This window comes from Periplaneta americana, chromosome 15 (genome assembly GCF_040183065.1).
Source record: "Periplaneta americana isolate PAMFEO1 chromosome 15, P.americana_PAMFEO1_priV1, whole genome shotgun sequence".
NCBI classification, from domain to species: domain Eukaryota; kingdom Metazoa; phylum Arthropoda; class Insecta; order Blattodea; family Blattidae; genus Periplaneta; species Periplaneta americana.
Genome location: NC_091131.1, coordinates 181,435,751 through 181,452,562, shown reverse-complemented (window position 1 = coordinate 181,452,562; position 16,812 = coordinate 181,435,751). Strand labels below are relative to the sequence as shown.

The 16,812-nt window shown below is 42.8% G+C and overlaps 1 long non-coding RNA gene across 1 annotated transcript in view; it reads right to left on the bottom strand.

Annotated features, from left to right (window-relative positions):
- The window catches only part of LOC138715700 (uncharacterized), an 82,053-nt gene that overhangs the window by 29,188 nt on the left and 36,053 nt on the right, over positions 1 to 16,812 (bottom strand). The window contains exon 3 of the long non-coding RNA XR_011336554.1: positions 10,267 to 10,311. This is a non-coding gene — a long non-coding RNA (uncharacterized lncRNA). The remainder of the gene's footprint in view (positions 1 to 10,266; positions 10,312 to 16,812) is intronic.

Below are 16,812 nucleotides of genomic sequence, written 5' to 3'. Positions count from 1 at the left end.
GTGGAGGGTGAACTGCCCCTGCATACGTATGTACTCGGCCTGCCCTAGTGCGTGTGGAGGGTGAACTGCCCCTGCATACGTATGTACTCGGCCTGCCCTAGTGCGTGTGGAGGGTGAACTGCCCCTGCATACGTATGTACTCGGCCTGCCCTAGTGCGTGTGGAGGGTGAACTGCCCTGCATACGTATGTACTCGGCCTGCCCTAGTGCGTGTGGAGGGTGAACTGCCCCTGCATACGTATGTACTCGGCCTGCCCTAGTGCGTGTGGAGGGTGAACTGCCCCTGCATACGTATGTACTCGGCCTGCCCTAGTGCGTGTGGAGGGTGAACTGCCCCTGCATACGTATGTACTCGGCCTGCCCTAGTGCGTGTGGAGGGTGAACTGCCCTGCATACGTATGTACTCGGCCTGCCCTAGTGCGTGTGGAGGGTGAACTGCCCCTGCATACGTATGTACTCGGCCTGCCCTAGTGCGTGTGGAGGGTGAACTGCCCCTGCATACGTATGTACTCGGCCTGCCCTAGTGCGTGTGGAGGGTGAACTGCCCCTGCATACGTATGTACTCGGCCTGCCCTAGTGCGTGTGGAGGGTGAACTGCCCCTGCATACGTATGTACTCGGCCTGCCCTAGTGCGTGTGGAGGGTGAACTGCCCCTGCATACGTATGTACTCGGCCTGCCCTAGTGCGTGTGGAGGGTGAACTGCCCTGCATACGTATGTACTCGGCCTGCCCTAGTGCGTGTGGAGGGTGAACTGCCCCTGCATACGTATGTACTCGGCCTGCCCTAGTGCGTGTGGAGGGTGAACTGCCCCTGCATACGTATGTACTCGGCCTGCCCTAGTGCGTGTGGAGGGTGAACTGCCCCTGCATACGTATGTACTCGGCCTGCCCTAGTGCGTGTGGAGGGTGAACTGCCCCTGCATACGTATGTACTCGGCCTGCCCTAGTGCGTGTGGAGGGTGAACTGCCCTGCATACGTATGTACTCGGCCTGCCCTAGTGCGTGTGGAGGGTGAACTGCCCCTGCATACGTATGTACTCGGCCTGCCCTAGTGCGTGTGGAGGGTGAACTGCCCCTGCATACGTATGTACTCGGCCTGCCCTAGTGCGTGTGGAGGGTGAACTGCCCCTGCATACGTATGTACTCGGCCTGCCCTAGTGCGTGTGGAGGGTGAACTGCCCCTGCATACGTATGTACTCGGCCTGCCCTAGTGCGTGTGGAGGGTGAACTGCCCCTGCATACGTATGTACTCGGCCTGCCCTAGTGCGTGTGGAGGGTGAACTGCCCCTGCATACGTATGTACTCGGCCTGCCCTAGTGCGTGTGGAGGGTGAACTGCCCCTGCATACGTATGTACTCGGCCTGCCCTAGTGCGTGTGGAGGGTGAACTGCCCCTGCATACGTATGTACTCGGCCTGCCCTAGTGCGTGTGGAGGGTGAACTGCCCCTGCATACGTATGTACTCGGCCTGCCCTAGTGCGTGTGGAGGGTGAACTGCCCCTGCATACGTATGTACTCGGCCTGCCCTAGTGCGTGTGGAGGGTGAACTGCCCCTGCATACGTATGTACTCGGCCTGCCCTAGTGCGTGTGGAGGGTGAACTGCCCCTGCATACGTATGTACTCGGCCTGCCCTAGTGCGTGTGGAGGGTGAACTGCCCCTGCATACGTATGTACTCGGCCTGCCCTAGTGCGTGTGGAGGGTGAACTGCCCCTGCATACGTATGTACTCGGCCTGCCCTAGTGCGTGTGGAGGGTGAACTGCCCCTGCATACGTATGTACTCGGCCTGCCCTAGTGCGTGTGGAGGGTGAACTGCCCTGCATACGTATGTACTCGGCCTGCCCTAGTGCGTGTGGAGGGTGAACTGCCCCTGCATACGTATGTACTCGGCCTGCCCTAGTGCGTGTGGAGGGTGAACTGCCCTGCATACGTATGTACTCGGCCTGCCCTAGTGCGTGTGGAGGGTGAACTGCCCCTGCATACGTATGTACTCGGCCTGCCCTAGTGCGTGTGGAGGGTGAACTGCCCCTGCATACGTATGTACTCGGCCTGCCCTAGTGCGTGTGGAGGGTGAACTGCCCTGCATACGTATGTACTCGGCCTGCCCTAGTGCGTGTGGAGGGTGAACTGCCCCTGCATACGTATGTACTCGGCCTGCCCTAGTGCGTGTGGAGGGTGAACTGCCCTGCATACGTATGTACTCGGCCTGCCCTAGTGCGTGTGGAGGGTGAACTGCCCCTGCATACGTATGTACTCGGCCTGCCCTAGTGCGTGTGGAGGGTGAACTGCCCTGCATACGTATGTACTCGGCCTGCCCTAGTGCGTGTGGAGGGTGAACTGCCCCTGCATACGTATGTACTCGGCCTGCCCTAGTGCGTGTGGAGGGTGAACTGCCCCTGCATACGTATGTACTCGGCCTGCCCTAGTGCGTGTGGAGGGTGAACTGCCCCTGCATACGTATGTACTCGGCCTGCCCTAGTGCGTGTGGAGGGTGAACTGCCCTGCATACGTATGTACTCGGCCTGCCCTAGTGCGTGTGGAGGGTGAACTGCCCCTGCATACGTATGTACTCGGCCTGCCCTAGTGCGTGTGGAGGGTGAACTGCCCCTGCATACGTATGTACTCGGCCTGCCCTAGTGCGTGTGGAGGGTGAACTGCCCCTGCATACGTATGTACTCGGCCTGCCCTAGTGCGTGTGGAGGGTGAACTGCCCCTGCATACGTATGTACTCGGCCTGCCCTAGTGCGTGTGGAGGGTGAACTGCCCCTGCATACGTATGTACTCGGCCTGCCCTAGTGCGTGTGGAGGGTGAACTGCCCCTGCATACGTATGTACTCGGCCTGCCCTAGTGCGTGTGGAGGGTGAACTGCCCCTGCATACGTATGTACTCGGCCTGCCCTAGTGCGTGTGGAGGGTGAACTGCCCCTGCATACGTATGTACTCGGCCTGCCCTAGTGCGTGTGGAGGGTGAACTGCCCTGCATACGTATGTACTCGGCCTGCCCTAGTGCGTGTGGAGGGTGAACTGCCCTGCATACGTATGTACTCGGCCTGCCCTAGTGCGTGTGGAGGGTGAACTGCCCTGCATACGTATGTACTCGGCCTGCCCTAGTGCGTGTGGAGGGTGAACTGCCCTGCATACGTATGTACTCGGCCTGCCCTAGTGCGTGTGGAGGGTGAACTGCCCTGCATACGTATGTACTCGGCCTGCCCTAGTGCGTGTGGAGGGTGAACTGCCCCTGCATACGTATGTACTCGGCCTGCCCTAGTGCGTGTGGAGGGTGAACTGCCCTGCATACGTATGTACTCGGCCTGCCCTAGTGCGTGTGGAGGGTGAACTGCCCCTGCATACGTATGTACTCGGCCTGCCCTAGTGCGTGTGGAGGGTGAACTGCCCCTGCATACGTATGTACTCGGCCTGCCCTAGTGCGTGTGGAGGGTGAACTGCCCTGCATACGTATGTACTCGGCCTGCCCTAGTGCGTGTGGAGGGTGAACTGCCCTGCATACGTATGTACTCGGCCTGCCCTAGTGCGTGTGGAGGGTGAACTGCCCCTGCATACGTATGTACTCGGCCTGCCCTAGTGCGTGTGGAGGGTGAACTGCCCTGCATACGTATGTACTCGGCCTGCCCTAGTGCGTGTGGAGGGTGAACTGCCCCTGCATACGTATGTACTCGGCCTGCCCTAGTGCGTGTGGAGGGTGAACTGCCCCTGCATACGTATGTACTCGGCCTGCCCTAGTGCGTGTGGAGGGTGAACTGCCCCTGCATACGTATGTACTCGGCCTGCCCTAGTGCGTGTGGAGGGTGAACTGCCCCTGCATACGTATGTACTCGGCCTGCCCTAGTGCGTGTGGAGGGTGAACTGCCCCTGCATACGTATGTACTCGGCCTGCCCTAGTGCGTGTGGAGGGTGAACTGCCCCTGCATACGTATGTACTCGGCCTGCCCTAGTGCGTGTGGAGGGTGAACTGCCCCTGCATACGTATGTACTCGGCCTGCCCTAGTGCGTGTGGAGGGTGAACTGCCCCTGCATACGTATGTACTCGGCCTGCCCTAGTGCGTGTGGAGGGTGAACTGCCCTGCATACGTATGTACTCGGCCTGCCCTAGTGCGTGTGGAGGGTGAACTGCCCTGCATACGTATGTACTCGGCCTGCCCTAGTGCGTGTGGAGGGTGAACTGCCCTGCATACGTATGTACTCGGCCTGCCCTAGTGCGTGTGGAGGGTGAACTGCCCTGCATACGTATGTACTCGGCCTGCCCTAGTGCGTGTGGAGGGTGAACTGCCCCTGCATACGTATGTACTCGGCCTGCCCTAGTGCGTGTGGAGGGTGAACTGCCCTGCATACGTATGTACTCGGCCTGCCCTAGTGCGTGTGGAGGGTGAACTGCCCCTGCATACGTATGTACTCGGCCTGCCCTAGTGCGTGTGGAGGGTGAACTGCCCCTGCATACGTATGTACTCGGCCTGCCCTAGTGCGTGTGGAGGGTGAACTGCCCCTGCATACGTATATACTCGGCCTGCCCTAGTGCGTGTGGAGGGTGAACTGCCCTGCATACGTATGTACTCGGCCTGCCCTAGTGCGTGTGGAGGGTGAACTGCCCTGCATACGTATGTACTCGGCCTGCCCTAGTGCGTGTGGAGGGTGAACTGCCCCTGCATACCTATGTACTCGGCCTGCCCTAGTGCGTGTGGAGGGTGAACTGCCCTGCATACGTATGTACTCGGCCTGCCCTAGTGCGTGTGGAGGGTGAACTGCCCCTGCATACGTATGTACTCGGCCTGCCCTAGTGCGTGTGGAGGGTGAACTGCCCTGCATACGTATGTACTCGGCCTGCCCTAGTGCGTGTGGAGGGTGAACTGCCCTGCATACGTTTGTATTCGGCCTGCCCTAGTGCGTGTGGAGGGTGAACTGCCCCTGCATACGTATGTACTCGGCCTGCCCTAGTGCGTGTGGAGGGTGAACTGCCCTGCATACGTATGTACTCGGCCTGCCCTAGTGCGTGTGGAGGGTGAACTGCCCCTGCATACGTATGTACTCGGCCTGCCCTAGTGCGTGTGGAGGGTGAACTGCCCCTGCATACGTATGTACTCGGCCTGCCCTAGTGCGTGTGGAGGGTGAACTGCCCTGCATACGTATGTAATTGGGATTGCCCTAGTGCGTGTGGAGGGTGAACTGCCCCTGCATACGTATGTACTCGGCCTGCCCTAGTGCGTGTGGAGGGTGAACTGCCCTGCCTACGTATGTACTCGGCCTGCCCTAGTGCGTGTGGAGGGTGAACTGCCCCTGCATACGTATGTACTCGGCCTGCCCTAGTGCGTGTGGAGGGTGAACTGCCCTGCATACGTATGTACTCGGCCTGCCCTAGTGCGTGTGGAGGGTGAACTGCCCCTGCATACGTATGTACTCGGCCTGCCCTAGTGCGTGTGGAGGGTGAACTGCCCTGCTACGTATGACGTAAGATGCCGCATGAGACGCCGACCGCTGCTCTAGAAAGTAAAACCGGGACGCAGTCGTAGCCTTGCCGTGCTTACTAGTGGTGCTGCATCTCTGTGGCTGATTGCAGGTTCACTGCAGGTGAAATGCCTTAGGTAAGATGCTCAAGCGTGTAATATTTACAGGGCATAGTTTAGGACAGTGATCACCAACTCGCGTATCAACGGGCACGGGCAGAGCTTGGCTCATGCATGCTTACTGTACCGGGCAAATGACCGGTTTGTGACTTTGCGTTGTACGTAGTGAACAGAGGCGGTTCTTGCCATCCATTCAGACAAGAGATGTGAGGAGCAGAAAACACTTCAAAACGTAGGCCACACTGAAGAAATACAACTTACAGATGCATTATACAACTCACAGTAACGAATATGGCAGATACGAGGAGAAAAGCATGCAGCATTAATTCAACAATTGAAGGGAAATGACCTAGATGTTGTTTAAGAGGACAGTACTCAGGAATCGGCTGTGCTACTCGGTTATAAAATTTCACTTTTAATAGTAAGCAATTAGAAACCTTTTAAAGATTGAAAATTTGAAGAATGTTTAATTAGAACTCAAGAACTTTTCTCAAGTGTAGGAGTTTGAATCTATCAGCTTGTCTCCTTCCACCGTGATGCATCCCATCCGAGGTCTAGCCGAGGATGTTCAAGTGGAACTAGTAATTATTATTGTCAGTCTTTCATTTGTTATTCTTTCGCAGTAGATGAAAATACTTATGTAAGCGATAATCCCCAACTGGTGATTTTTGTAAGAGGCGTTATTGAAAACCTTCAGATTAAGGAGAACTATTGACTTACATATTGTTCTCATGAAGGATACTACTACTGGTTCCGATATTTTCATGTAGTGGCTGTAGAAATTATTTTGGACTCCCTTGGAATAAACTTATACCCTTGGCAAGCAATGGTGCTCCTTCCATAGTTGGAATACGGGTGTAATAAGGAGTCTAAGGGACGAAGTGAAAAGTTTTAATGTATCCCATGAAGTTATTTCTGTTCACTGCATTATACACCAACAGAATTCATGTGCCAAAAAAATGGTCTTACAGAAGTAGCCCAGTTGGAAAAACCACCAACACAATTATATCGAAAAGTCTCGCTCATTGTCAATTTAAGTCTTTCTTGATGAATGCAATAGCGAGTATGGCGATCTGTCATATTATAGTAAAGTACGGTGACTAAGTCGTGGCAAATTATTGAATAGGTTCTTTGAACTGAGGGAGGAAACATCATCGTTCACGGAGAAAGAAGAAAAGTCTGTATCATAAGTGAAAAAAAAATGGATTTGTGAACTTGCCTTCTTAATGGAATTATCTGAATGCTTTAAATTGTTTTCTACAAGGTAACAACAAGATTATTACACAGTTATATGACAGACTGAAGGCGTTTAATATGAAACCACCTCTAATTATGGAACCTTAACTTAACTAAAAGGATACGTTACAGCACATTTTTCAAAATTAACAACGATATAGGCATACTAGTTTCTTAAGACTTCGGATTTCGAAGAATATATTCACACATCATGACGATCTGCGCCAGGAATTTGATTCGAGATTTAAAGATTAGGAAAATTTTCAATTTGATTTTCAATTATTATTTGTAATTAGAACTTATTGATTTACTTTACGAAGGTTAATTGAAGGACAAATATCAAAACAAAAGAAGTTATCTGACTTTTATATGAACTTTCCATGTGTTCGATTTCCCCGATTGTACAGACATCCATTTTCGGATTCACAAAATATCTGTGCGAACAGTAATTTTTTCATATGATGAAGATAAACAAGCCATGTCATGGAAGCCAAGTATCGGATCACAACTTAAAATGTGCTGTCACATTATGCGCTATACAAACAATAGTTCCAAAAGTTGAGAAATTGCTGAGGGAAAAGAGAATTAATCAAATCCCGAAAAATCAGTGCTAATGCCAGTGTTGAGTGGACTGAATGTAGTTAATTTCTTCATTACTATTCGTAGGTTTTTTTATATGTTTTGTTCAACATTTTCCTTAACAGAAGAAGTTTACACATTTACAGTAATTGTCATGCATTGCCCGAAAAATTAACATGAATTGTGTATAACATTTCTAAAAGTAATTATAAATTTATTAACTTCTAACTTTGTTGAAAATAGGCTACAATGTATTTTTTTTCTCAAATTGCTTAAGATAGTTTATTTAGTTATTCCTATTCAGCTTGATGACGACACAGAGCTCAGAGTTGGGGACCACTGGTCTAGGATATTTGAACTGATATTTTCACGGCCAATATAGACATTGCATACAAATTGTTTAAAATAAACGTAAAAGTGACGAAAACAGCGTACTGAAGAGACACTGTAGTACCGTACTAAAAGGCACAGGAAGTGTAATCCAAAAGAACCAGTGCCATAAAAACCTGAAAATTATGAAGATATTTAACTCGACCTTTAGCATGAGTTTTTGTAGCCTACCATGATGTTCAGTGCCAACATCTCTATTACTAAATTAAATAATCTGTATTTTAGGAATTTCTAGAAAAGTACATGGAAAATTAGTGGGTTTTCAGTGATGAGCGACATGCAATACCCTAATGAAAACATGAAAAAATGTCAGAAAATTGAAATATCTTGTACTACATCATGCACCAATAACGTCATGTGCCATTGAAAGCATTTCTTGCAATATAAAATCATTTCAAGTGACATCCGCACATGTTGAAGCTCCGTCACGCACGTTATTATTCACTGCAAAGATCACGACGGAATGAACATCACGGCTCAAGCATGTGTTTACTAGCATAGCTTCAGAATGTCGGGAGTTGACTGTACTCCACGAACACGCAGCGACGACCTGTTTGTTTATACCCTTATCCCTTTCATTACCTGTGTTCAGCGTACTATATACCTAATGTGTCATTACCATTAGGTAGCTGGAATACGAAGCCTAGTAATTATAATAAAAGTATGTGCCAGATTTAGGGAATCGTGTAGGACCACTTAAAAAAATTACAAATAATGCTCATGGCTTGTCAATATAATTTTTAATTAACAAACTTCCTTGTATATGATCGTGAAAACTTTGTAACTAACGCACCAGTTCATAGCATAAATACTCGCCAAAAATGACTTTCATACTCCATCGGCAAGTCTATCGTGCTATCAAAAATGAGTGCGTTATATGGCAGTAAAACGTTTTAATAACCCCCCCTCCATGGATATAAAAATCAAACTCAAAACATGAGATTATTTAGGGCCAAACTGAAGATGTGCCTAATTCCTCGCGCCGTCTATTCTGCAGATGAATCTATGACAATGAACAACGCTCCAGCCTTGTATTAGGGCTATTCCATATGAAACACCATGGCATGTCGGGATTATCTGAAGATTCGTGCAGACTTTTATTATGTAGGAACTAGTAAACGTACAAATTTTGACTTTCTATAGCACAGCAGTATTTCAGATAAAATCCCTTAAAACTGAGCGTGTTTTGTATTTTATTTTTACTTTCAAAGCGTACTACTACGTCTGGCTTCGAAATAAAAACTTAAGCTAATTTTGTAATGCACATTTAAGTGTATTAATGGCGTATAACACATATATTTTATTATTTTTCGAAATATAGTGTTTTTGTAATTTATAACATGATACCACCAAAAAAGTATGGATATAAAATAGTTATAGTTATTGTTGAGACTAAAACCATACATTAAAAAAAACTATTTTAAATGAAAAGCCTTCAAATAAATATTTCCAATCTGGCTACAAAAATAGGCGCGCCCTGCGGAGTCAGAATATTCTTATCAGTGCCCTTGGTGTGCTGTCACAACACAAGGAATGAGACGAATACGTGACCCACCAGCCAGTCCTCCGAGTGTATTATTACACGGTGACAGTGGTTTTTCAATTCCAAAGTTTGAGCGTTTTCCTTTATTGTGTTGCAGAAATTAAGAAAACTGCTATATTAAGGTAAGATACTGATTACGTATTGTCTTAAAAGCAAGAATTATACCAATCGTAACCATCAGTAAACAGTAACAGGTTAATGTAGTGATTATGTAATATCTGTATACTATTCAGAGAAATGCATGTTTCATTTAGAATGCGTGCACTGCTCGCCTGACGAGCTGCTACCACGCGCACGCTCGGCTTGCTGTGGGATCAAGTCCACAATGAGAATTATTTTCTTTATTTTATTTTCCACCGTTGCCCAAAGAACATTTTGGATCTGTAAACTGTGTTTTATTCTATATTAAGTCACCCATATTGTCTTATTTTTATTTTTTAGCTATTTCGTCAAGATAAAAAGTAATATAAATAAATCTGCCTAGTCAAGTGAATAAAAATTTAAAAAATCCCTCCGAAGTTATTATATCACTCTCGGAGTCTGCTTTAAAAAGAGACGCCGTTGAAAATCCTACCACTTAATGTCTCTGAACAATGTTCTTCCAAAACTAAGAATTTTACGAAAGTACGATAAATTTGACGCTCGATAAAATGAAAAGTAATACTAGTTGGGGATATTTTAACCCACCATTATGCTTGTCCAGCGAGGTGAAATTTTCTCAAATTTTGTCCGATTTCATATGAAACGGCCCATTAAGTATTGATACTAAACCCTTGTGATGTAAAACTCTACTCTTCTGTGTATTACATTGTGACTATATGTAGCACTATTAAGATTTCTTTGGCATGTTCCATACTCTAGCTGTGAAGCTATGTAGGATTACCACGAAATATAAATAAATACAATACAATACAAACGGCTATGTACAGTCATGAGTTACTTACGACTTCTTGAATGAGCATTTTCTCTCGGCCAGATGGATGGGCCACCTGTAAAAGGAAAATAAACCAAAAAAATTACCAAGTATACATCGGCCAAACCAAACGAAATTTCAAAATCACAAACAGTAAGCATGTTGCAGATTTTCATAATAATCGAAAAAAAATTGTAACCGATATAATATAAGAGAGCCATGAACTGTCTAACATAAATAACGCACTTAAAACTTTGAAAGTAACCAATAACAGACAATAACTTAAACACTTGGTTGTATTATTCACCAAGGACATGAACTTCTCCAAGCATATTACTTTATACAGGGACATCATTATTTTTACTTCAATTTTTATTGTACCTGATTTTTTTAATGTACTTCACTCCCACCCCTTCTACTAATGAAATTCAATTGTCCTCCACACAGAACCAAGACCGCATATGTAATAAAAGTCGCCTTACGGTCATAGAAAAAATAGTACTGAGTTAGTGAGTATAGTACGTTCCAGAAGTATGGTCGCGTTTTCCAGTGAAGAAAGAGCTTTCATTATTGAATCACAGATACTGTGCGTCCGTTTGCTTGCGTCGTATTCTGGTTTCCTCCACCTGCTTCTACTCGCCTGTCTGTAAAGGGTAGTGGCTGGGCTGTCTTAGCTCTTTTCTGAAAATATTTTCTGTTAGAAATTGGACGTATACGTAATATTACACAACTGTTTAAAATAAATAAAATAAAAGCGCCTTCTTAAATAACAAACTGTCACGCGATTTCTCCCCTTTCTACGATTCTGCGACATAACCACTTGGACGGCCAGTAGATAGCATGTCTGAGTAATTTTATCTTTTCGTATCAGGCAGAAGTGAAGATTGAATTTACAGTAAGTAAGGTGCTCTTCTACAGAGTAGGTACAGAATATGAGTTACTGGTACGAAGGACGGACTGGAAACTGGAACTAGTCTATGTGAGATAATATGCACGAAAGAACTGAAGACTCTATCGAAATGAACGGCCACAAGTGTGTTTGAATATCCATATTATGATTTTTTTTTAAATTTAACTTCATTCTCTGTATCGTACGCTAATGTGCTGTAGACAGTATAATATACGCTGCATAATGAATACGTCCACACGGAAAGCTCAGTTCGTGAGTAAAAACACTTACTGTTAATACTGTACTGCATTATAATTAAAGAAAAACGTATTGAAAATTATCAAAATCAAAATCGTGATATTTCCTTTTTTTTAAATTTTAGTAGGTTATTTTACGACGCTTTATCAACATCTTAGGCTATTTAGCGTCTGAATGAGATGAAGGCGAAATGAGTCCGGGTCCAGCACCGAAAGTTACCCAGCATTTGCTCATATTGGTTGAGGAAACAACCCGGGAAAACCCTCAACCAGGTAACTTGTCCCGACCGGGAATCGAACCCGGGCCACCTGATTTCGCGGCCAGACGCGCTAACCTTTACTCCACAGTTAAGTAAATGGATGAACTACTTTTTTCCCCACCTATACTAGTAAAGTGATTTGCTTGTATTTTATGCCAGTATCATCAAACTCCATTCGTGGAAGAGGGTAGCAAACAGTGTTTCCCGTTCTTAACCGTTAATTCAAAGGTATAGTCAGGTTATTATTAGGAACGTTAGTAAAAATAAAATGATGTCCCGGTAATATTCTTTGTAATGAATGTAAAATGCTATGTTTTATCTTTCATAATTCTAAATATTTGAATATGCCTACCTTACAAAAACTGTTTTACGCATTAGTTACGCCAAAATTAGAATACTGTTCGATAATTTGAAATCCAATGACAATCAAACTTATAAATTTGCTTGAACAAGTTCAAAATAAATTTCTAAAATACCTGTATTTTAAAAGTTTTAATTGTTGTCCACAATATGAAACACACACTTTTGCATTACTATGGTGCGCCGAAGTGCGTGTGATATGACCGTGCAGGAATTCTGCATTACTACTGTATATGGTGAAGGATGGGTAGAACAGAGAAAAATTCTTTCCGGCACCGAGACTCGAACCCGGGTTTTCAGCTCTACGTGCTGACTAGGATCTGGTGTGGCTTAGTGGATACAGCGTCGAGTCTCGGTGCCGAAGAGAATTTTTCTCCGTTCTACCTATTCTTCACCATATGGCAATGCAGAATTTCTGCACGGAAATATCACAAATGTACTTCGGTATCTAATCACTTCGTGATTCAAGACGGCGCGGCGCCATGTTCCGTCGGACCCCGGCCACTTAGTCACTCGTAATGAGTGCACCTCTGTGCACAGTGTTGGACATTGTGCCACTGCCACACATTCATAAGAGGTGGAACTTAAACTGAGAAGGATTCAATCCGGCATCGGAACTAGAATCCGGTGTGGCTTTGTAGGTAAAGCATCAGCACGTAGAGCTGAAAATCCCGGTTCGAGTCCTGATGCAGGAGAGAATTTTTCTCCTTCTACCCATTCTTCAACATCCAATTTTATGATTCAGTTTTTGACGTTTCAGCCTTATCGCATGGAACATATTGCACTGCTTTATCGTTTTATGTAAATGAATCAATAATAAAATAGATGATATCAGTATACATGATAATACTTCTTATGTCCCGTACAGTGCTTCTTACAAATGTCGTAATATTTTTTATCCCAAAAGTAAATACAAATTCATACTATTAGTGTCCTATTTATAGAATTCTTCGTACTTATAATCGATTGCATAGCTTAGGAGAAATGTAATTACGAGTCTTAAGCAATTCAAATACACTTGTAATACATTTCCTTAAAAAATGGTTTATTTAACGACGCTCACAACTGCAGAGGTTATATCACCGTCACCGGTGTGCCGGAATTTTGTCCCGCAGTACTTCTTTTGCATGCCAATAAATCTACTGACATGAGCCTGTCACATTCAAACACACTTAAATATCATCTTCCTTGGCCGGGATCGAAAGTGATATAGATTTATATTACCTTCTCACACCTATTAACTTTCTTCTAAGATTTATATATTTACATTACCTTAATTTTGTAAATATACAGAGTGATACAAAAGTCCTGCGACATAGACAAACTCCGTAATAGTGCAGATAGCGAAAAATGAAAATGTTACAAATAGGTAGTTTTCAGTCTAATGTGCTTGAATTTTAACATAGAATACATCTTTGGGGCTGTACACTAATACGACACAGTCGCCAGTCCAAATGTTGCGAAATGAGTGGATTTTCCGCTAGTTTTACTGGATTTTAGATATGTGGTTTATCGGGTAAATTACGAAATGATGATGATTAGCAGTGAAACCAATACATGTTCAGGGAAAACCGCCAGGAAAGAATAAAATTCCCCCGAATTCACAGACGGACGGACGGACGGACGGACCGACAGACAGACAGACAGACAGACAGACAGACAGACAGACAGACAGACAGACAGACAGATAGATAGATAGATAGATAGATAGATAGATAGATAGATAGATAGATAGATAGATAGATAGATAGATAGATAGATAGATAGATAGATAGATAGATATAGATAGATAGATAGAGATAGAGATAGAGATAGAGAGACAGACAGACAGACAGACAGATAGATAGATAGATAGATAGATAGATAGATAGATAGATAGATAGATAGATAGATAGATAGATAGATAGATAGGAGAGATTATTTTGCAGAAACATGTGGAACATGTACGGCATCGTCATATAGGCCTACAATTTAAAATACATGATATCATACAATGGATACAAATTAAGATACATGAATATTAAAAAACTCATCGACATCATACAATGGATTTGCCAATAATATAGTCCTAATTCGTGTCCTAAACACTCGGAATGGAAGATTCCTTATATCAACAGGTAGACTATTAAATAATTTAAAAGCAAAGAATAGAAAACTATTTTGAGTAATACTGTATTTACATTTGTCAATATATAAATTTGTATTATTTCTTGTAGAATATTTATCGACGGAATACATGCTATGTAATTATTAATGTTATTCCGAATGTAAAGGAGACAGGCCAATACATACATAGACGGCAATGTCAAAATTTGTGACCTTATAAAAAGAGGTTTACAATGAGTCGTATTTGGTACTACATGAATTAATCTTAAAGTTTTCTTTTGTAATATGAAAAGAGCTTGAGCAGAAGTATGGTGACCCCAAAGAATAATACCATAATTTAAATGACTTTGTATATGGCTATGAAATATTGTAAACAATACCTTGTTAGGTAAATTATTCCTTAACAACCTTAACATATATAGGCCTTTACTTATTTTCTTAGTAACATAGTCAACATGAGTTTTCCATCCCATTCTAGGCTCCAGAAAGATGCCCAGAAACCGAACAGCAGTATTACTAACAGTAGTAAGACGATTAACACCGAAGTTTAATTTTATAGTTTTGTTAGAATTAATCATAAGGTTTTCCGCACTGCACCAATCAACAACCCTACTTGATACATCTGCAAGTTCCATAGACAATATGTCACTATTTTTATGAATAGTATTAACGGCTAAATCATCAGCAAACATGAAAGACTCAGAACATCTATCCCGAATATAGTCGGGAAGATCATTAACATAAATAATAAACAATAAAGGTCTCAAAATTGAGCCTTGAGGCACACCATGTTTTAATACCTGATACTGTGACCTTTTACCATTTACCAAAACAGATTGATGCCTATCATTCAAATAAGACGCTAAAAATTTTACACTAAGACCATTAAAACCATAATATTTAAGCTTAAGTGAAAGAGTTTCATGAGAAACTGTGTCGAAAGCCTTTGAGAAATCATAAAAAATATTACTAATATGATAACAATTTTCAATACCCACAAAACAACGTTTAACAAAGGACACCACCGCCTCCACAGTACTATGTGAAGTCCTAAAACCATATTGACAGTTGGTGAACAAAGAGTTAGATTCAAAGTAATTGTAGATTTGTTTCTTAAGCAAAATCTCAAAAACCTTCGACAAAGTAGGTATTATACTTATAGGTCTATAATTAGATATCTCATTTCTACAACCTTTTTTAAAAATAGGAATTACCTTAACAAACTTAAAAGAATCAGGAAAAACTCTAGAGTCTATATTGCAATTAATAATATGGGCAAGAGACTCAATAATGTAGACCGAAGCAATCTTCAATATTTAAGAATTAATGCCATACACATCAAGACAAGGGCTATTTTTCATACCTAAAATAACATCATTCAATTTCATCAACACCAAAATGTTTAAAAGCAAATGTCTGAGTAGGTTTAACTCTATTAACTAAAAAATCTTGAGCATGATGATTTTTTGTGAGGTTAACAACAATGAAATTAACATTATCAATAAAAAAATTATTAAATTGGTCAGTATCAATATCTGATGAAGAAACTTTAGATTTAGACTGGCTGTTTGTAAGACGAGAAATAATTGACCAAATCATTTTGGTTTTATTATTAGAAGCATTAATTAAATTTGAAAAGTAATTAATTTTTGTACACCTTAAATTTCTTTTATATAATTTTTTAGTTTCATGATAGATATCTTTAAACTCATCAATATCTTGATAAACATATAAATCACAGAATAATAGACATCTCTGTTTAAGATTATGGAGCTCATTAGTACACCACTTATTATAATTATATTTCCTCGAATTTGGCACGATTGTATTATCAACAAAGGGAAAAGCTTTGTTCATTGCATCAATGAAAAGTGAAATAAAATAATTAACTTTATCATTAACATTATCCAATGAATATATATTAAACCAATTTAAAATCATAAGTAAATAAACAAAATAAGATATACTTAAATCATTAAAAACACCTACAGGATTTGAATACATTGTAGTATTATCAGGTAAAATTTTATGAGTACTATTTATTTTAAAGCATATCGCCTCATGATCAGAGAATATAGTGGGAACAACACCTGCTATACAAAGATTATCATCAACATTGATAACAACATTATCTATACATGTACCTATATTTCCATTATTACCAGGACGAGTTGGTTCAAAAATAGTAAGTCTAACACCAAAACTTATAAATAAATTAATGATATCTTTAGCATCCTGATTATCCGTGCAAAGAAAATCAATATTAAAATCCCCAGCTAATACAATATTAATATTTTTATCAATTTTAAAAGTTGATTTCAGGGGATCATTCAAACTATTATAAAATATATTAAAATCAGTCCTATTACAATCAGGAACTTTATAAAAAGCCACACACAATAAGTTCATAGCAGAAATGTACGTAGACCATACTTCAAATAAGTAAGATTTAATCATATGCCATCAATGTAAAGAAATGCTTCTCGACATTGTGAGAAGTTAATTAACCGCTAATCTCTGCATGTCAACTGTTTTTCTCCGTTAAATAATACGTATCTGAAATCCGTTACAACTAGCGGAAAAGCCACAAATTTGGCAGCACTGGGACTGGCAGGTGTGTCACTAGTGTGCACTCTCAACTGTGAAACGAACAGAAAAGAATTCAGAGCTGCTCTCTTCCAGCTGAAGATTGAAGTAAATGTAAA